The sequence below is a fragment of the Dendrobates tinctorius genome, unplaced genomic scaffold (assembly GCF_039654945.1).
Source record: "Dendrobates tinctorius isolate UK_male_01 unplaced genomic scaffold, ASM3965494v1 ptg000432c, whole genome shotgun sequence".
Lineage (NCBI taxonomy): Eukaryota > Metazoa > Chordata > Amphibia > Anura > Dendrobatidae > Dendrobates > Dendrobates tinctorius.
This window is the reverse complement of record NW_027362095.1, coordinates 601,715-623,838: the sequence shown is the minus strand read 5'-3', so window position 1 is coordinate 623,838 and position 22,124 is coordinate 601,715. Positions and strand designations below refer to the sequence as shown.

At 46.5% G+C, this 22,124-nt stretch overlaps 5 non-coding genes across 5 annotated transcripts; all 5 read right to left on the bottom strand.

Annotated features, from left to right (window-relative positions):
• Positions 1 to 3,170: 3,170 nt before the first annotated feature.
• Positions 3,171 to 3,243, bottom strand: TRNAV-CAC (transfer RNA valine (anticodon CAC)). The gene has a single exon. It is a non-coding gene; the product is annotated as a tRNA-Val (tRNA).
• An 86-nt stretch (positions 3,244 to 3,329) lies between these two features.
• Positions 3,330 to 3,402, bottom strand: TRNAV-AAC (transfer RNA valine (anticodon AAC)). The gene has a single exon. It is a non-coding gene; the product is annotated as a tRNA-Val (tRNA).
• Positions 3,403 to 4,498: 1,096 nt separating this feature from the next.
• On the bottom strand, positions 4,499 to 4,571 carry TRNAV-AAC (transfer RNA valine (anticodon AAC)). Its single transcript has one exon. It is a non-coding gene; the product is annotated as a tRNA-Val (tRNA).
• A 4,372-nt stretch (positions 4,572 to 8,943) lies between these two features.
• TRNAV-AAC (transfer RNA valine (anticodon AAC)) lies at positions 8,944 to 9,016 on the bottom strand. Its single transcript has one exon. It is a non-coding gene; the product is annotated as a tRNA-Val (tRNA).
• A 1,097-nt stretch (positions 9,017 to 10,113) lies between these two features.
• On the bottom strand, positions 10,114 to 10,186 carry TRNAV-AAC (transfer RNA valine (anticodon AAC)). Its single transcript has one exon. It is a non-coding gene; the product is annotated as a tRNA-Val (tRNA).
• Positions 10,187 to 22,124: the final 11,938 nt, after the last annotated feature.

Genomic DNA, 22,124 nt, shown 5'->3' with positions numbered 1-22,124 from the left:
CATGCTACATACATACTACATGCTACATACATACTACATATATACTACATGCATGCTACATACATACTGCATGCTACATACATACCACATATATACTACATACATACAATACATTCATACAATACATACATAGACATACAGTACATATAACATAGAGTAACATACTTACCAATACTTGTCACATTGTTCCCCGAAGCCATTGTCTTTTCCGGAATAAATATTAACATAACAAACCACAAAAATACTCACCCACGATCCGAAGCAGTCCACGAGTGTGTCCCACGACGATCTTGGGTAGAGAACTGCAGCATCAGCTGATGCTGCCGTTCTCTACGGTCTGCAGGAATCCAATGACGGAAGGTAGGTATCCTTCCGCACTGTATTCCTCCGCCACTTAAAAAAAAAAAAGTCCCTAGTCTCACTTTATGCCATTGCTGTGTGGGAATTTCCCATTGGCTAATGTGTCAATCACTGTCATGGTAGCAGGCATCGCCAGATGGGACTTATAGTCCCATCGGACGATGCTTGCACAGACCCCTGGACATCAGCACAGCCCCCCGGCAGGCCGGCACAGCCCCGCGGCAGGCCGGTACAGACCCCCACAGGGTGCACAGACCACCGGCAGGCCGGCACAGCCCCCCGGCAGGCCGGTACAGACCCCGGGCTGTCCACACAGCCCCCCGGCAGGCTGGCAGAGACCCCCGGAAGGCCCAAAATGACGGTGCATCATGATGCTCACACACCGCGCATCATTATGACGTCAGGCTGTCAATCAACTTTGAACTTCCGATTCCGACATTGAAAAAATATCGGAAGTCGGTATCCCGATACAGCAAGTATCGGCCGATACCCGATACTTGCGGTATCGGAATGCTCAACACTAGTGATAACCACTACACTACAGAAACCGGCTGCGGAAGGTAACTGTGGTCATGACGAGCCATCGAGAACAAAGACTCAACGTCAAAAGCTTTAATATCAACGCCTAATGTCATGCTTCTATCCAGTTTCGAACTGGGGACCGTTCGCGTGTGAGGTGAACGTGACAACCACTACACTTCAGAAACTCCATGCAAAACTAAAGATGTTTAAACATGCTGAAATGAACTTGAAAAAGAAAAAAACAGCCAGCCAAAGTCAAGAGGTCTTCCTCTATGTCTGAAGACAGGACAAAGTGCATTTTGCAACACAGGAACCTTTCATTTGTCAGGCTATTGGAGAAAAAGAACAAACAGGGAAACAAAACCATGCTCCACAAAACATTCTCATGTCTTTGTCCAAAAGTCAAAAAGAAAAAGCACCTAGATGCCTGCTTTCGCACCTTGATCCTATCAGGTGTTACTTGAATTAGGAACACTTAGACACTGTCAAAAACACACATGCTTGCCAAAAGCAAAAACGGGTAGAAATAATCACATTGGTAAAAGTAATGCTCATTAAACCAGCAATAGAGTATGCTAACTAAGGCTAATTAAGCCAACAATATACGTTTGTGATCAAAATAAAGAAAAGCCACATGTTTCTGCCCGGGATCAAAACAGGAAACTTTCAGGTGGATGGCAAACAGGACAATCACTACACTACAGTAACCAGACAAGAGCGTTTACTGTGGTCATGGCAAGCATTAAAGATCAAGCACTCATTGTCAAAAGCGCTATTTTGCAAGAGGAACGCAATGTTTCTGCCCAGTTTCGAACTGAGGACCTTTAGCGTGTAAAGCAAACCTGATAACCGCTACACTACAGAAACCAACCGATTCAAACAAGCAAAAAATGCTGTGGTCATGGCAAGCAATAAAGAACAAGCACTGAAAGTCAAAAAGATCGTTTTCCAAGAAAAAAAGCTGTGTTTCTGCCCAATTTCAAACTGGGGACCTTTCGCGTGTGAGGCGAACGTGATATCCGCTACACTACAGAAACCAGATGCAATCGCTTACTGTGGAGACAAGCAATCGAGATCAAGAACTGAAAGTCAAAAGCTTAGATACCAATGGGTAACAGCGTGTTTCTGCCCAGTTTCGAACTGGTGAACTTCCGCGTGTGTGGCGAACGTGATAACCACTACACTACAGAAACCAGATGCAAGTACTTACTGTGGTGACAACAAGCAATCGAGATCAAGAACTGAAAGTCAAAAGCTTGGATACCAAAGGGTAACAGCGTGTTTCTGCCTAGTTTCGAACTGGTGACCTTTCGCGTGTTAAGCAAACGTGATAACTACTACACTACAGAAACCGGCTGTGGAAGGTTACTGTGGTCATGACGAGCCATCGAGAACAAAGACTCAATGTTAAAAGCTTTAATATCAACGCCTAATGTCATGCTTCTATCCAGTTTCGAATTGGGGACCGTTCGCGTGTGAGGTGAACGTGACAACCACTACACTTCAGAAACTCCATGCAAAGCTAAAGATGTTTAAACATGCTGAAATAAACTTGAAAAAGAAAAAAACATCCAGCCAAAGTCAAGAGGTCTTCCTCTCTGTCTGAAGACAAGACAAAGTGCATTTTGCAACACAGGAACCTTTCATTTGTCAGGCTATTGGAAAAAAGAACAAACAGGGAAACAAAACCATTTTCCACAAAACATTCTCATGCCTTTGTCCAAAAGCCAAAAAGAAAAAGCACCTAGATGCCTGCTTTCGCACCTTGATCCTATCAGGTGTTACTTGAATTAGGAACACTTAGACACTGTCAAAAACACACATGCTTGCCAAAAGCAAAAACGGGTAGAAATAATCACATTGGTAAAAGTAATGCTCATTAAACCAGCAATAGAATATGCTAACTAAGGCTAATTAAGCCAACAATATACGTTTGTGATCAAAATAAAGAAAAGCCACATGTTTCTGCCCGGGACCAAAACAGGGAACTTTCAGGAGGATGGCAAACAGGACAATCACTACACTACAGTAACCAGACAAGAGCATTTACTGTGGTCATGGCAAGCATTAAAGATCAAGCACTCATTGTCAAAAGCACTAGTTTGCAAGAGGAACGCTGTGTTTCTGCCCAGTTTCGAACGGAGGACTTTCCGCATATAAAGCGAACGTGATAACCGCTACACTACAGAAACCAACCAATTCAAACAAAAAAAAAATGCTGTGGTCATGGCAAGCAATAAAGAACAAGCACTGAAAGTCAAAAAGATCGTTTTCCAAGAGAAAAGCCGTGTTTCTGCCCAGTTTCGAACTGGGGACCTTTCGCGTGTGAGGTGAACGTGATAACCGCTACACTACAGAAACCAGAAGCAAGCGCTTACTGTGGTGACAACAAGCAATCGAGATCAAGAACTGAAAGTCAAAAGCTTGGATACCAAAGGGTAACAGCGTGTTTCTGCCCAGTTTCGAACTGGGGACCTTTCGCGTGTTAGGCGAACGTGATAACCACTACACTACAGAAACCGACTGCGGGAGGTTACTGTGGTCACGACGAGCCATCGAGAACAAAGACTCAACGTCAAAAGCTTTAATATCAACGCCTAATGTCATGCTTCTATCCAGTTTCGAACTGGGGACCGTTCGCGTGTGAAGTGAACGTGACAATCACTACACTTCAGAAACTCCATGCAAAGCTAAAGATGTTTAAACATGCTGAAATGAACTTGAAAAAGAAAAAAACAGCCAGCCAAAGTCAAGAGGTCTTCCTCTATGTCTGAAGACAGGACAAAGTGCATTTTGCAACACAGGAACCTTTCATTTGTCAGGCTATTGGAGAAAAAGAACAAACAGGGAAACAAAACCATGCTCCACAATACATTCTCATGCCTTTGTCCAAAAGCCAAAAAGAAAAAGCACCTAGATGCCTGCTTTCGCACCTTGATCCTATCAGGTGTTACTTGAATTAGGAACACTTAGACACTGTCAAAAACACACATGCTTGCCAAAAGCAAAAACGGGTAGAAATAATCACATCGGTAAAAGTAATGCTCATTAAACCAGCAATAGAATATGCTAACTAAGGCTAATTAAGCCAACAATATACGTTTGTGATCAAAATAAAAAAAAGCCACATGTTTCTGCCCGGGATCAAAACAAGGAACTTTCAGGAGGATGGCAAACAGGACAATCACTACACTACAGTAACCAGACAAGAGCGTTTACTGTGGTCATGGCAAGCATTAAAGATCAAGCACTCATTGTCAAAAGCACTAGTTTGCAAGTGGAACGCTGTGTTTCTGCCCAGTTTCGAACTGAGGACCTTTCACATGTAAAGCAAACGTGATAACCGCTACACTACAGAAAACAACTGATTCAAACAAACAAAAAATGCTGTGGTCATGGCAAGCAATAAAGAACAAGCACTGAAAGTCAAAAAGATCGTTTTCCAAGAGAAAAGCTGTGTTTCTGCCCAGTTTCGAAGTGAGGACCTTTCGCGTGTGAGGCGAACGTGATAACCGCTACACTACAGAAACCGGAGGCAAGCGTTTACTGTGGTGACAACAAGCAATCGAGATCAAGAACTGAAAGTCAAAAGCTTGGATACCAAAGGGTAACAGCGTGTTTCTGCCCAGTTTCGAACTGGGGACCTTTCGCGTGTTAGGCGAACGTGATAACCACTACACTACAGAAACCGGCTGCGGAAGGTTACTGTGGTCATGACGAGCCATCGAGAACAAAGACTCAATGTCAAAAGCTTTAACATCAATGCCTAATGTCATGCTTCAATCGAGTTTTGAACTGGGGACCGTTCGCGTGTGAGGTGAATGTGACAACCACTACACTTCAGAAACTCAATGCAAAGCTAAAGATGTTTAAACATGCTGAAATGAACTTGAAAAAGAAAAAAACAGCCAGCCAAAGTCAAGAGGTCTTCCTCTATGTCTGAAGACAGGACAAAGTGCATTTTGCAACACAGGAACCTTTCATTTGTCAGGCTATTGGAGAAAAAGAACAAACAGGGAAACAAAACCATGCTCCACAAAACATTCTCATGCCTTTGTCCAAAAGCCAAAAAGAAAAAGCACCTAGATGCCTGCTTTCGCACCTTGATCCTATCAGGTGTTACTTGAATGAGGAACACTTAGACACTGTCAAAAACACACATGCTTGCCAAAAGCAAAAACGGGTAGAAATAATCACATTGGTAATAGTAATGCTCATTAAACCAGCAATAGAATATGCTAACTAAGGCTAATTAAGCCAACAATATACGTTTGTGATCAAAATAAAGAAAAGCCACATGTTTCTGCCCGGGATCAAAACAGGGAACTTTCAGGAGGATGGCAAACAGGACAATCACTACACTACAGTAACCAGACAAGAGCGTTTACTGTGGTCATGGCAAGCATTAAAGATCAAGCACTCATTGTCAAAATCGCTAGTTTGCAAGAGGAACGCTGTGTTTCTGCCCAGTTTCGAACTGAGGACCTTTCGCGTGTAAAGTCAACGTGATAACCGCTACACTACAGAAACCAAGCAATTCAAACAAACAAAAAATGCTGTGGTCATGGCAAGCAATAAAGAACAAGCACTGAAAGTCAAAAAGATCGTTTTCCAAGAGAAAAAGCTGTGTTTTTGCCCAGTTTCGAACTGGGGACCTTTCGCGTATGAGGCGAACGTGACAACCACTACACTTCAGAAACTCCATGCAAAGCTAAAGATGTTTAAACATGCTGAAATGAACTTGAAAAAGAAAAAAACAGCCAGCCAAAGTCAAGAGGTCTTCCTCTATGTCTGAAGACAGAATCATAGAATCGTAGAGTTGGAAGGGACCTCCTGGGCCATCTGGTCCAACCCCCTGCTCAAAGCAGGATTCGCTAAATCATCCCAGTCAGATGTCTGTCCAGCCTCTGTTTGAAGACTTCCAGTGAAGGAGAACTCACCACTTCTCGTGGCAGCCTGTTCCACTCATTGATCACTCTAACTGTCAAAAAGTTTTTTCTAATATCTAATCTGTGTCTCCTCCCATTCAGTTTCATCCCATTGCTTCTAGTCTTTCCTTGTGCAGATGAGAATAAAGTTGATCCTTCTACAATGTGACAGCCCTTTAGATATTTGTAGACAGTATTAAGTCTCCTCTCAGTCTTCTCTTTTGCAAACTAAACATTCCCAAATCCTGCAACCTTTCCTCATAAGACAGGGTTTGCAGACCGGTCACCATTCTGGTCGCTCTTTTCTGAACTTGCTCCAGTTTGTTGATGTCTTTTTTAAAATGTGGTGCCGAAAACTGGACACAATATTCCAGATGAGGTCTGACCAAAGAGGAGTAGAGGGAAATAATGACTTCACGTGATCTAGACTGTATGCTTCTGTTAATACATCCTAGAATTGCATTTGCCTTTTTTGCTGCTGCATCACACTGTTGACTCATATTCAGTCTGTGATCTATTAGTATACCCAAGTCTTTTTCACATGTGCTGTCACTAAGCCCTATTCCTCCCATTCTATATATGCTTTTTCCATTTTTATTGCCCAGATGTAGTACTTTGCATTTCTCCCTGTTAAAAACCATTCTGTTAGTTGCTGCCCACTTCTCCAGTTTATTTAAATCTTTTTGAATCCTCTCTCTCTCTTCTCTAGTATTAGCTATCCCTCCTAGCTTTGTGTCATCAGCAAATTTAATCAGTTTACCCTCAATTCCTTCATCTAAATCGTTGATAAAGATGTTGAACAATACAGGGCCCAGGACAGAGCCCTGTGGTACCCCACTTGAGACATTCTTCCAACTGGATGTGCAGCCATTTACGACCACTCTTTGGGTCCGATCACTAAGCCAGTTATGAATCCACCTAACAGTTGCCTTGTCCATTCCATACTTAATCATTTTTTCAATAAGGATTGTATGAGAGACTTTGTCAAATGCTTTGCTGAAGTCAAGATATACTATATCTACAGCATTTCCTTGATCCAACCAATCAGTGATACCGTCATAGAAGGAAATTAAGTTAGTCTGACATGACTTATTAGTTACAAACCCATGCTGACTCTGTTTAATCACTTCATTCTTATCCAGGTATTGACATACATGTTGTTTAATAATTTGTTCAAAGATCTTTCCTGGTATAGAAGTCAGACTCACCGGCCTATAGTTACCTGGGTCCACCTTCTTCCCCTTTTTGAAGATAGGAACAACATTTGCTCTTCTCCAGTCTTCTGGCACTTCTCCTGTTCTCCAAGAATTTTCAAAGATTATAGAGAGGGGTTCAAAAATTTCTTCTGCTATCTCCTTCAGTACTCTGGGGTGTAATTCATCTGGACCTGGAGACTTGAATTCATTTAAGCTAGCTAAGTGTTTCCTCACTATCTTTCTGTTTATAGATATCCTGGATTCTTCTATTCCCTTAATAGGACAGTGAATAACAGTTGATGTTACATTTCCTTTCTGAGAGAAAACAGATGCAAAATAGGAATTTAAAAGTTCAGCCTTCTCAACATCCTGTCTTACCATTTCATCATTTTCATCCTGTAAAAATCCTATAGCATCTTTGACTTTTCTTTTACTTTTGACATATCCCCAAAATCCTTTATTATTGCTTTTGACATCTCTTGCAAGCCTCAATTCATTTTCAGCTTTAGATAATCTGATTTGTGCCCTGCAGGTTCTGCAGACAGCATTATATTCTTCTTTAGATATGCCTCCCTCTTTCCATTTTATAAACATTTTATTCTTCCTTTTTAGCATGTGCTTAAGTTCTGTGTTCATCCATCCTGGTTTCCTTAACTGCTTCCTATTCTTCCCTCTTTTCGGAATTGTTAACAACTGTGCTTTGAGAATTTCATTTTTCAAGATTTCCCATCCTTCCTGGACATTTTTGTCTTTAAGGATATCCAGCCATTGGATCCCTCCAATTCTCTTTCTGAATCCCTTAAAATCTGCCTTTCTGAAATCTAACCTTGACGTCTGAGTCTTCACAGGTCTTCCGCCTCTAGTTATCCAAAATTCTAAAATAGCATGGTCGCTACCTCCTAGGGTCCCAGCCACTTTTACCTCCTCAACCATTTCCTCCCTGTTTATAAGGATTAGATCCAAGGTAGCAGTTGCCCTTGTTTTCTCCCTTACCTTTTGGAAGATAAAGTTGTCAGCAAGAGAGGATAAGAATTTCCTTGACCTGTTAGTTTTGCCTGAGAGAGATTCCCAACAAAGATTCCCAGGACAAAGTGCATTTTGCAACACAGGAACCTTTCATTTGTCAGGCTATTGGAGAAAAAGAACAAACAGGGAAACAAAACCATGCTCCACAAAACATTCTCATGCCTTTGTACAAAAGCCAAAAAGAAAAAGTACCTAGATGCCTGCTTTCGCACCTTGATCCTATCAGGTGTTACTTGAATTAGGAACACTTAGACACTGTCAAAAACACACATGCTTGCCAAAAGCAAAAACGGGTAGAAATAACCACATTGGTAAAAGTAATGCTCATTAAACCAGCAATAGAATATGCTAACTAAGGCTAATTAAGCCAACAATATACGTTTGTGATCAAAATAAAGAAAAGCCACATGTTTCTGCCCGGGATCAAAACAGGGAACTTTCAGGAGGATGGCAAACAGGACGGCAAACAGGACAATCACTACACTACAGTAACCAGACAAGAGCGTTTACTGTGGTCATGGCAAGCATTAACGATCAAGCACTCATTGTCAAAAGCACTAGTTTGCAAGAGGAACGCTGTGTTTCTGCCCAGTTTCGAACTGAGGACCTTTCACATGTAAAGCGAACTTGATAACCGCTACACTACAGCAACAAACCGATTCAAACAAACAAAAAATGCTGTGGTCATGGCAAGCAATAAAGAACAAGCACTGAAAGTCAAAAAGATCATTTTCCAAGAGAAATAAAAGCTGTGTTTCTGCCCAGTTTCGAACTGGGGACCTTTCGCGTGTGAGGAGAACGTGATAACCGATACACTACAGTAACCGGATGCAAGTGCTTACTGTGGTGACAACAAGCAATCGAGATCAAGAACTGAAAGTCAAAAGCTTGGATACCAAAGGGTAACAGCGTGTTTCTGCCCAGTTTCGAACTGGGGAACTTTCGCGTGTTAGGCGAACATGATAACCACTACACTACAGAAACCGGATGCGGAAGGTTACTGTGGTCATGATGAGCCATCGAGAACAAAGACTCAACGTCAAAAGCTTTAATATCAACGCCTAATGTCATGCTTCTATCCAGTTTCGAACTGGGAACCGTTCACGTGTGAGGTGAACGTGACAACCACTACACTTCAGAAACTCCATGCAAAGATAAAGATGTTTAAACATGCTGAAATGAACTTGAAAAAGAAAAAAACAGCCAGCCAAAGTCAAGAGGTCTTCCTCTATGTCTGAAGACAGGACAAAGTGCATTTTGCAACACAGGAACCTTTCATTTGTCAGGCTATTGGAGAAAAAGAACAAACAGGGAAACAAAACTATGCTCCACAAAACATTCTCATGCCTTTGTCCAAAAGCCAAAAAGAAAAAGCACCTAGATGCCTGCTTTCGCACCTTGGTCCTATCAGGTGTTACTTGAATTAGGAACACTTAGACACTGTCAAAAACACACATGCTTGCCAAAAGCAAAAACGGGTAGAAATAATCACATTGGTAAAAGTAATGCTCATTAAACCAGTAATAGAATATGCTAACTAAGGCTAATTAAGCCAACAATATACGTTTGTGATCAAAATAAAGAAAAGCCACATGTTTCTGCCCGGGATCAAAACAGGGAACTTTCAGGAGGATGGCAAACAGGACAATCACTACACTACAGTAACCAGACAAGAGCATTTACTGTGGTCATGGCAAGCATTAACGATCAAGCACTCATTGTCAAAAGCGCTAGTTTGCAAGAGGAACGCTGTGTTTCTGCCCAGTTTTGAACTGAGGACCTTTCGCGTGTAAAGCAAACGTGATAACCGCTACACTACAGAATCCAACCGATTCAAACAAGCAAAAAATGCTGTGGTCATAGCAAGCAATAAAGAACAAGCACTGAAAGTCAAAAAGATCGTTTTCCAAGAGAAAAAGCTGTGTTTCTGCCCAGTTTCAAACTGGGGACCTATCGCATGTGAGGCAAACGTGATAACCGCTACACTACAGAAACCAGATGCAAGCGCTTACTGTGGTGACAACAAGCAATCGAGATCAAGAACTGAAAGTCAAAAGCTTGGGTACCAAAGGGTAACAGCATGTTTCTGCCCAGTTTCGAACTGGGGACCTTTCGCATGTTAGGCGAATGTGATAACCACTACACTACAGAAACCGGCTGCGGAAGGTTACTGTGGTCATGACGAGCCATCGAGAACAGAGACTCAACGTCAAAAGCTTTAATATCAACGCCTAATGTCATGCTTCTATCCAGTTTCGAACTGGGGACCGTTCGCGTGTGAGGTGAACGTGACAACTAGTGTTGAGCATTCCGATACCGCAAGTATCGGGTATCGGCCGATATTAGCGGTATCGGAATTCCGATACTGACTTCCGATACTTTTGTCATATCGGATTCCGGAATCGGAATCGGAAGTTCCCATCATGCTATGAGCCTGCTTGCTTTGATTAAGCCAATGGGAATCCTCCGAAGTGTGGGCACATCCTGTTAGGCATGTAGGCATGTTAACTATTGGCATGGCTGTGATTGGCTGCCGAAATGATGTCATGATGCACTATAAAAGCCACCGCAGCCGCCATTTCTGGTCACTCTGCTGTGAATTCAGTTAGGGACAGGCTGCTGTAGAAGACTGTGAGGGACAGTTAGAAATAGCGATTCCACCAAACATCTAGTGCTTTACCCAGGCTACATAAACCACCACTGTAGCCTTCTTTGCCCTAGCAGCAGTGTTCACAGCTGTCTGCAAGGGCTGTGTGAGTGCAGCTCACCCTGTGGAGTGGGTCCTGCAGCCACGTCAGGCTGTAGGCCACCCAGTGTGATCACTGCTGCCTCATACATCTTTTATTTTTTGAGCTGCATTTTTTACATAATTTCAATCTAGTGTGCTTCCATCCGTATCCATATACGTTGGTTGCAAACACTAGTAGTAGACAGCGGAGCCTTTCTGCAGCCTTTCAGTGCTAGTGTCCACTTTGCTGCACTGTTCACGGCTGTCAGAGAGGTCTCTGACTGTGTGTGAGTGCAGCTCACGCTGAGTAGTGTGTCCTGCAGCTACGTCTGGCTGTAGGACGCTCAGCGTGCGTCAGTGCCTCACACATATTTTTATTTGAGTGCAGCTCATTTTTTCTTCTATTAGTGTGCATCCATCAGTCTCCATCTACGGTGGTTGCAAACACTATATAGGAGTACACAGCGGAGCCTTTCTGCAGTCTGTCAGTGCCAGTGCCCAATTAGCTGCACTGTTGACGGCTGTCTGAGAGGTCTCTGACTGTGTGTGAGTGCAGCTCACGCTGAGTAGAGTGTCCTGCAGCTACGTCTGGTTGTAGGACGCTCAACGTGCGTCACTGCCTCACACATATTTGTCTTTGAGTGCAGCTCATTTTTTCTTCTCCTATTAGTGTGCATCCATCCGTATCCATCAACATTGGTTGGTTGCAAACACTATATAGGAGTAGATAGAGGAGCCTTTTTTTCTGGCTTGTGCCCTGCCGGCGCAGCCAGATTTGTATTACCCAATTTTTTTGGAGCCTCATCTTTTGCATTGTAGGTTACCTGCCTGCATTGTAATAGCTCCAAAACGTTGGTGATACTATCAGTTTCAATTCTTTGTTCACATACTTTGAGTTTGTTTCCAACAAAGAAACCACAAAAAAAGTTCACCAAACACTACATTTGGAACTTGTGTAGGCCACATCAGCTCCTATTAAAGTGTAGTCCACATACACACACTTCATAAAATTAGTGTTTCTTGTACCTGTAACCAGCTGTTCAGGAATAAGCACACTAAGGCCCCCCTTTGTACTTTTCTGCCTATCTTAAGCAGTCTGGCAAGATGAAGAAGGCAGGGAGTAAGGCGCGTGGGCGTGGGCGTGGAGTTTCAGCAGGGAGAGGACGTGGGGATTCTGCAGGGAGAGGATGTGGGGATTCAGCAGGTAGAGGACGTGGGGATTCTGGGCCTGCTGCGGGCACCAGTGGATCAGCATCCCCCAGTTTTAGCAGGCAACAGTCCTTTATGCGCAGCTTTGTAGGACCTCAACGTACCCCACTGCTGTGGGAGGAACAAATTGAAGCCGTTGTCGGATGGATGGCAGCTAACGCATCGACTTCAATTACTTCCGCATCCTCTCAGGATCAGAGCACCGAAGAGGGAGAAATGTCAGCAACCTCAATACCACAAATATGTGGAAACATGTGCGCACCAAGCACAAGTTGGAGTTGCAGAGACACCCTGAAGACGTAGGCCAACGTACAGCACCACCTACCACCTCTTCAGTTCGTGTTGGGGCCTCTTCCTCCAGCTCACACACTGCTGGTTCGGCTTCCTCACAGGATCGCCAAGGAAGAACCTCTGCCACTGTTGTCCGGAGACCCTGTCAGATTCCACCCATAGCAGCACGTTCCCATCCATCACAGCCATCGGTAGCACAGGCATGTGATAATAGGCGCCCTTACTCGGCAAACCATCCCCGAGCACAGTCTCTGAATGCTGGCATTACCAAACTTCTGGCAGTTGAAATGCTGTCATTCAGGCTGGTGGACACTGACACCTTCCGGGACTTAATGGCATTGGCAGTCCCCCAATACAACGTGCCCAGCCGCTTTTATTTCAGCAGGCGAGCCGTCCCTGCCCTGCAGAAACATGTTGAGGGCAAAATAAAACATGCGCTACTAAACGCCGTTAGTAGCAAGGTCCACCTGACTACCGATGCGTGGACCAGTAACCATGGACAGGGACGATACCTTTCCCTCACTGCCCACTGGGTCAATGTTGTGGAGCCGGGTACAGATCTGGAGAGTGGCGCTGTACGTGTTCTTCCAACGCCACGGATTGCAGGACTCCAGTCTGTACACATAGACTCCTCCTCCTACTCAAGTTCCTCAGAAACAGCAGAGCAGGAGACTGTTACGACCGATATGAGCACAGCCGTGGCCAAACGTCAACAGGCTGTACTCAAATTAATTTCTTTGGGGAATCGAAGCCACACAGCGCAGGAGCTCTGGAATGCTATCAAGCTGGAGAGCGATGTGTGGTTTGGGCCAGTGAATCTCAAGCCGGGCTTGGTAGTGTGTGACAATGGCCGAAATCTGGTGGCAGCTCTTGGCCTAGGCAACCTCACACACATCCCATGTCTGGCACATGTGCTTAACTTGGTCGTGCAGAGCTTTCTGAGGGACTATCCGGATCTTGATGCACTGTTGCACAAGGTCCGCATAGAGTGCGCTCACTTGCGACGTTCCAGCACGGCAAGATCGCGCCTCGCTGCTCTGCAGCGACGATTTGGCCTTCCGGAAAATCGCATCATATGTGACCTACCCACCCGGTGGAATTCAACGTTACATATGTTGGAGCGGTTGTGTGAGCAGCAGGCAGCAGTCATGGAGTACCAGCTGCATCAGGCGCAAACAAGTCGCACTGTGCGCCGTTCACACTTCAGCACCATTGAGTGGGCCTCTATGAAGGACATCTGCCTCGTTTTGCGTGCCTTCGATGAATCCACGCGGATGGCGAGTGCAGATGATGCACTAGTCAGCATGACTGTCCCCCTTATCTGCCTGCTTCAACAAACACTGCAAGCACTAAGGGATGAGGTTTCGGAAGAGGTGGAGGATGAGGAGTCCCAAATGCCATCTGCTTCTGGACAGTCTGCGCTACGTGTTTCCTCACAAAGGCCTAGGCAGGGGACACTTTGTGAGGAGGATGAGGAGGAGTCGATGGAGGAGGAAGACATCTCTCCAGAGGAGGGAGGTACACAAACCTCTACTCAGTATGTACAGCGAGGGTGGGGTGATGCAGAGCAGGCCGAGGTCACGCCTCAAACAGGGGACAGCGGTTCTTTGGCAGTTGGGAGTCTGCAGCACATGGTTGATTTCATGCTGCAGTGCCTGAGAAACGACCGCCACATCGCCCACATTCTCGTCTCGGCTGATTATTGGGTGTACACCCTCCTAGATCCTCGCTACCGGGACAGCGTACAAAGGCTCATACCAACGTTGAACCGGGAGCGTAAACTGCGGGAGTACGAAGAGTCACTGGTGCAGTCCATAATGTTTTCCATTCCACCCGACAGCATTCTTGCTAGTGCTTTACAAAGCAGCTCTGTGCGTCGAGGCAGTGGAGGAAACTCTGCACAAAGAGGGAGCAGAGGCAGCGCCGCAGCACAAGGCAAGACCACTATGGCCCAAATGTGGCAAAGCTTTGTGTGTCCACCACAATTGTCTACACCATCAGCGACGCCTCGAGTCAGCAGGAGGCAACGCTTCCGTCAGATGGTGTCAGACTACATGTCTTGCCCTGTCGCTGTACTCCCAGATGGCTCTTCCCCCTTCAAGTTTTGGGTCTCTAAGCTGGATACATGGCCAGAGCTTAGCCAGTATGCATTGGAGGTGCTGGCTTGCCCTGCTGCCAGTGTATTATCGGAACGTGTCTTTAGTGCCGCAGGTGGTGTACTAACAGACCGTCGCACGCGACTATCTTCCGATAATGTTGACCGGCTGACTTTTCTGAAAATGAACAAGGCCTGGATCTCCAAAGACTTTGCCATTCCTCTTACAGACTAAATTAGTGGTTGGCAACTGTATCCAGGTCTGCTGGTGTGTTCATTTTTCTACCACCTGAACTATAATCCCTGTGCTTCAACACAGCCAGTTGTCGCTCAGATGTGTCGTCTGCAGAGAAACACACTAGCTCCTGTGTTAGTGGGGTTCAGTAACGCCAGCTGATCCCCTGCTGTGTGGACAGCAAAGTCACCAGCTCCATCAACATTCAAACCACTACTGATTTTTAACCGTGCCCAACTTAGGTCTCTGGCTCCACTGTCTCTACTATTTCCCCTGACCTCCAACCCCGCCATCTACATCTCTGAAGTGGCGTCAGCACAATCTACACTTGTTCCTGTGTTCCTGTGGCTCAGTCCCATCAGTTTATCCCCTGATGTGTGTCCGGCAAGGTCTCCTGCTCTGCCACATTCCCATAACCAGTAGTGGGAATGAGGACAGAGCTGGCGAACTTGCCAGACAAACATCAGGGGATCAACTGACGGGACTGAGCACCAGTAACACAGGAACAAGTGTAGATTGTGCTGACGCCACTTCAGAGATGTAGCTGGCGGGGTTGGAGGCCAGGGTAAATAGTAGAGACAGTGGAGCCAGAGGCCTAAGTGAAGCATGGTTAGAATCAGTAGTAGTCAACAACCTCCATAAAAACCGCTGCCCATTGGCCTCTGCATGCGGCATGCGTAATCCTGGGCTCCAACAGTGTCAGTTGGTGTTCAGAAGTGTCGTCTCCACAGAGCCAAACACATTCGTTCAAGTGTTAGTGGGGTTCAGCACTGCCAGCTGTTCCCCTGCTGTGGAGATGGCAAGTCTCCTGCTGCCTTCAGCTGCCAAAAGCAACAGGCCCCAGCCTGCTCCTCGCCTAATCCTGGGCTCCAACAGCATCAGTTGGTGTTCAGAAGTGTCATCTCCACAGAGCCAAACACATTCGTTCGAGTGTTAGTGGGGTTCAGCACTGCCAGCTGTTTCCCTGCTGTGGAGATGGCAAGTCTCCTGCTGCCTTCACCTGCCAAAAGCAACAGGCCCCAGCCTGCTCCTCGCCTAATCCTGGGCTCCAACAGCGTCAGTTGGTGTTCAGAAGTGTCGTCTCCACAGAGCCAAACACATTCGTTCGAGTGTTAGTGGGTTTCAGCACTGCCAGCTGTTCCCCTGCTGTGGAGATGGCAAGTCTCCTGCTGCCTACACCTGCCAAAATCCAGTAGGCCCCAGCCTGCTCCACGCCTAATCCTGGGCTCCAACAGCATCAGTTGGTGTTCAGAAGTGACATCTCCACAGAGCCAAACACATTAGTTCGAGTATTAGTGGGTTTCAGCACTGCCAGCTGTTCCCCTGCTGTGGAGATGGCAAGTCTCCTGCTGCCTTCACCTGCCAAAAGCAACAGGCCCCAGCCTGCTCCTCGCCTAATCCTGGGCTCCAACAGCGTCAGTTGGTGTTCAGAAGTGTCGTCTCCACAGAGCCAAACACATTCGTTCGAGTGTTAGTGGGTTTCAGCACTGCCAGCTGTTCCCCTGCTGTGGAGATGGCAAGTCTCCTGCTGCCTACACCTGCCAAAATCCAGTAGGCCCCAGCCTGCTCCACGCCTAATCCTGGGCTCCAACAGCGTCAGTTGGTGTTCAGAAGTGACATCTCCACAGAGCCAAACACATTCGTTCGAGTGTTAGTGGGTTTCAGCACTGCCAGCTGTTCCCCTGCTGTGGAGATGGCAAGTCTCCTGCTGCCTTCACCTGCCAAAAGCAACAGGCCCCAGCCTGCTCCTCGCCTAATCCTGGGCTCCAACAGCGTCAGTTGGTGTTCAGAAGTGTCATCTCCACAGAGCCAAACACATTCGTTCAAGTGTTAGTGGGGTTCAGCACTGCCAGCTGTTCCCCTGCTGTGGAGATGGCAGTCTCTCCTGCTGTCAGCTCATTCCAAATACAGTAGGCCTCTGCCTACACCCTCCTATTTCCTGGGCTTCAACACAGCCAGTTGTAGCTCGGAAGTGCCGTCCACACGGAAAGAGACACTTGCTCCCGTGTCTCAGTGGGGTTCAGTAACGTCAGCTGATCCCCTGTTGTGTGGATGGCAGTCTCTCCTGCTGTCACCTCATTCCAAATACAGTAGGCCTCTGCCTACACCCTCCTATTTCCTGGGATTCAACACAGCCAGTTGTAGCTTGGAAGTGCCGTCCACACGGAAAGAGACACTTGCTCCCGTGTCTCAGTGGGGTTCAGTAACGTCAGCTGATCCCCTGCTGTGTGGATGGCAGTCTCTCCTGCTGTCACCTCATTCCAAGTACAGTAGGCCTGTGCCTACACCCTCCTATTTCCTGGGCTTCAACACAGCCAGTTGTAGCTCGGAAGTGCCGTCCACACGGAAAGAGATACTTGCTCCCGCGTCTCAGTGGGGTTCAGTAACGTCAGCTGATCCCCTGCTGTGTGGATGGCAGTCTCTCCTGCTGTCACCTCATTCCAAATACAGTAGGCCTCTGCCTACACCCTCCTATTTCCTGGGCTTCAACACAGCCAGTTGTAGCTCGGAAGTGCCGTCCACACGGAAAGAGACACTTGCTCCCGTGTCTCAGTGGGGTTCAGTAACGTCAGCTGATCCCCTGCTGTGTGGATGGCAGTCTCTCCTGCTGTCACCACATTCCAAATACAGTAGGCCTCTGCCTACACCCTCCTATTTCCTGGGCTTCAACACAGCCAGTTGTAGCTCGGAAGTGCCGTCCACACGGAAAGAGACACTTGCTCCCGTGTCTCAGTGGGGTTCAGTAACGTCAGCTGATCCCCTGCTGTGTGGATGGCAGTCTCTCCTGCTGTCGCCACATTCCAAATACAGTAGGCCTCTGCCTACACCCTCCTATTTCCTGGGATTCAACACAGCCAGTTGTAGCTCGGAAGTGCCATCCACACGGAAAGAGATACTTGCTCCCGTGTCTCAGTGGGGTTCAGTAACGTCAGCTGATCCCCTGCTGTGTGGATGGCAGTCTCTCCTGCTGTCACCTCATTCCAAATACAGTAGGCCTCTGCCTACACCCTCCTATTTCCTGGGCTTCAACACAGCCAGTTGTAGCTCGGAAGTGCCGTCCACACGGAAAGAGATACTTGCTCCCGTGTCTCAGTGGGGTTCAGTAACGTCAGCTGATCCCCTGCTGTGTGGATGGCAGTCTCTCCTGCTGTCACCTCATTCCAAATACAGTAGGCCTCTGCCTACACCCTCCTATTTCCTGGGCTTCAACACAGCCAGTTGTAGCTCGGAAGTGCCGTCCACACAGAAAGAGACACTTGCTCCCGTGTCTCAGTGGGGTTCAGTAACGTCAGCTGATCCCCTGCTGTGTGGATGGCAGTCTCTCCTGCTGTCACCACATTCCAAATACAGTAGGCCTCTGCCTACACCCTCCTATTTCCTGGGCTTCAACACAGCCAGTTGTAGCTCGGAAGTGCCGTCCACACGGAAAGAGACACTTGCTCCCGTGTCTCAGTGGGGTTCAGTAACGTCAGCTGATCCCCTGCTGTGTGGATGGCAGTCTCTCCTTCTGTCACCACATTCCAAATACAGTAGGCCTCTGCCTACACCCTCCTATTTCCTGGGCTTCAACACAGCCAGTTGTAGCTCGGAAGTGCCGTCCACACGGAAAGAGATACTTGCTCCCGTGTCTCAGTGGGGTTCAGTAACGTCAGCTGATCCCCTGCTGTGTGGATGGCAGTCTCTCCTGCTGTCACCTCATTCCAAATACAGTAGGCCTCTGCCTACACCCTCCTATTTCCTGGGCTTCAACACAGCCAGTTGTAGCTTGGAAGTGCCGTCCACACGGAAAGAGACACTTGCTCCCGTGTCTCAGTGGGGTTCAGTAACGTCAGCTGATCCCCTGCTGTGTGGATGGCAGTCTCTCCTGCTGTCACCACATTCCAAATACAGTAGTCCTCTGCCTACACCCTCCTATTTCCTGGGCTTCAACACAGCCAGTTGTAGCTCGGAAGTGCCGTCCACACGGAAAGAGACACTTGCTCCCGTGTCTCAGTGGGGTTCAGTAACGTCAGCTGATCCCCTGCTGTGTGGATGGCAAAGTCTCCTGCTGCCTACACAGTTGTACCACTACTGATTTTTAACCGTGCTCCAATTAGGCCTGTGGCTCCACTGTCTCTCGTATTTCCCCTGTCCTCCAACCCCGCCAGTTACAGCTCCGAAGTGGCATCTGCACAATCCACACTTGTTCCTGTGTTACAGGTGTTCAGTCCGGTCAGTTAATCCCCTGGTGTGTGTCCGGCAATGTCACCTGCTCTGTCCACATTCACATAACTAGTTATGAGAATGTGGACAGAGCAGGCGACATTGCCGGACACACATCAGGGGATTAACTGACCGGACTGAACACCTGTTACACAGGAACAAGTGTGGATTTTGCAGACGCCACTTCGGAGCTGTAACTGGCGGGGTTGGAGGACAGGGGAAATACGAAAATCAGTGAAGCCACAGTCCTAAGTGGAGCTTGGTTAAAATTAGTAGAAGTCTACAACCGATCTTAAAATTTCTTCAATGCAGCCTCAGCCTGCTCCGTGCTTGTCCCTGGGCTTCAACACAGCCAGTTGTTGCTCGGAAGTGCCGTCTTCACAGAGTAAAACACTAGCTCCTGTGTTTGTGGGGTTCAGTAACGTCAGCTGTTCCCCTGCTGTTTTGATGGCAATCTGTCCTGCTGCCTCCCAATTGACAGCACATCAGGCCTCAGCCTGCTAAGTGCTTGTCCTGGGCTCCAACATCGCCAGTTGCTGCTCATAACTGACTTTGGCACGGGTACTCCCTCCTGCCCAGCTTGGTTCCAGCCCTGCCTGCTGTTTCCGGGAAGTGTCAATGTCAGTTTGCCACCCCAAGTTGCCATTTCGTGTTGCGGTTGGGTTAGCCGAGGCTAGGGTGCCAGCAGTTTAGGTGCTTCCTATGTGGACTGCGGGTTCTGGTAAGAAAGGCTTGTTCCGTAGTGCCAGTAGGACAAGCACCCCCTGTAGGACTGTGTGATTCGGTAACTGCGGCCAGCTTGCAGCATGCCAACTTTGCTTTTCAGGGGTAACTTCTGCTACCCCTCCGGGTTCCAGCACCGTCAGCTGGTTCTCGTCAGAGCCTTTGGCCTAGGTGCCTCCATCTCGGTATCCGAGTTCCGGCAATGTCTGCTGGTCCTTGGTAGTGCTTTGTAGCACAGGTACCTCCTGCTTAGTAACCGGGTTTCAGCACCGTCAGCTGGTCCTCGGTTGTGCCATTGGCTCTTATTCCTTCTGCTGCCCCTCCGGGTGCCAGCACTGTCAGCTGGTCCTCGCTATTTCCATTTGCTCTTGCAGCTTATGCTACCCCTCCGGGTTCCAGCACCGTCAGCTGGTTCTCGTCAGAGCCTTTGGCCTAGGTGCCTCCATCTCGGTATCCGAGTTCCGGCAACGTCTGCTGGTCCTTGGTAGTGCTTTGTAGCACAGGTACCTCCTGCTTAGTAACCGGGTTCCAGCACCGTCAGCTGGTCCTCGGTAGTGCCATTGGCTCTTGTTCCTTCTGCTGCCCCTCCGGGTGCCAGTACAGTCAGCTGGTTCAAGAGGACAAAGAACAGGAAGACAACCACCAAGATGCAGAACAACAAGAGAGAGAAGACAAAGAAGCATAAAAAAACAAAGCAGAAGAACATTAAGCATAAGACTAATACTCTGAGCAAATGATATTATCTTATTTATAAGCAGAAGAAGACTAAGCAGTGTATGGGGGTGAGTCCGTTCCTCCTCGTGGTGCCCCTGGAAAAGGCCTGCTGCTGCAGGCCAAACTGAACGCGGACAAATCCTGTTGTAAATCTTTTGTGACAGGCAGAACGGAAGGTGTAAACTTCTAACTTTTCTAGATAACAACTACAGGAATGCCTGACACAAACAAGAATATGATGAAGAGGAATAGGAAGAAGATGAAGAAGTTGAATATGTAGAATAATAATTGTTGAATAAGAAGAATATGAAGAATGTAAGAAAAGGAAGAAGAAGAAGAATGTAAAAAAAGGAAGTAGAAGAATTTAAAAAAAGGAAGAAGAGTGTAAAAAAAGGAATAAGAAGAAGAATATAAAAAAAGGAAGTAGAAGAATGTAAAAAAAGGAAGAAGAATGTAAAAAAAGGAATAAGAAGAAGAAGAAGGTAAAAAAAGGAAGAAGAATAAGAAAGAAGAAGAAAGAAGAAAGAAGAAGAAGACATACATGTCTGGCAAAATATAAATGAGGCTAACATAGTCAATATCTTTGTAACTCCTAACGTCTTTAAAAAAAAAGTTTAATTCCTGCTATTCCATTTGATTGGGCTAAACCTCTATGGCTTTAATGTCTCCTCCACCTCCCACAATACATTCTACATTATTCTTAGTTGTTTTTCTTCATGTAGAATTAACCTACAAGGAAAGAAAGGGTTTTTTTTAATTCCGATATTTTGGCCCCAGTGACTTGCATTGGTTCCCGGTATCGGAATCGGCGATACCGATACTTTTTTTTAAGATCGGCCGATCCATTCCGATCCGATATTTTCAAGTATCGGCTGGTATCGCTCAACTCTAGTGACAACCACTACACTTCAGAAACTCCATGCAAAGCTAAAGATGTTTAAACATGCTGAAATGAACTTGAAAAAGAAAAAAACATCCAGCCAAAGTCAAGAGGTCTTACTCTATGTCTGAAGACAGGACAAAGTGCATTTTGCAACACAGGAACCTTTCATTTGTCAGGCTATTGGAGAAAAAGAACAAACAGGGAAACAAAAAAATGCTCCACAAAACATTCTCATGCCTTTGTCCAAAAGCCAAAAAGAAAAAGCACTGAGATGCCTGCTTTCGCACCTTGATCCTATCAGGTGTTACTTGAATTAGGAACACTTAGACACTGTCAAAAACACACATGCTTGCCAAAAGCAAAAACGGGTAGAAATAATCACATTGGTAAAAGTAATGCTCATTAAACCAGCAATAGAATATGCTAACTAAGGCTAATTAAGCCAACAATATACGTTTGTGATCAAAATAAAGAAAAGCCACATGTTTCTGCCCGGGATCAAAACAGGGAACTTTCAGGAGGACGGCAAACAGGACAATCACTACACTACAGTAACCTGACAAGAGCGTTTACTGTGGTCATGGCAAGCATTAAAGATCAAGCACTCATTGTCAAAAGCGCTAGTTTGCAAGAGGAACGCTGTGTTTCTGCCTAGTTTCGAACTGAGGACCTTTCACGTGTAAAGCTAACGTGATAACCGCTACACTACAGAAACAAACCAATTCAAACAAACAAAAAATGATGTGGTCATGGCAAGCAATAAAGAACAAGCACTGAAAGTCAAAAAGATCGTTTTCCAAGAGAAATAGCTGTGTTTCTGCAAAGTTTCGAACTGGGGACCTTTCGCGTGTGAGTCAAACGTGATAACGGCTACACTACAGAAACCGGATGCAAGCGCTTACTGTGGTGACAACAAGCAATCGAGATCAAGAACTGAAAGTCAAAAGCTTGGATACCAAAGGGTAACAGCGTGTTTCTGCCCAGTTTCGAACTGTGGACCTTTCGCGAGTT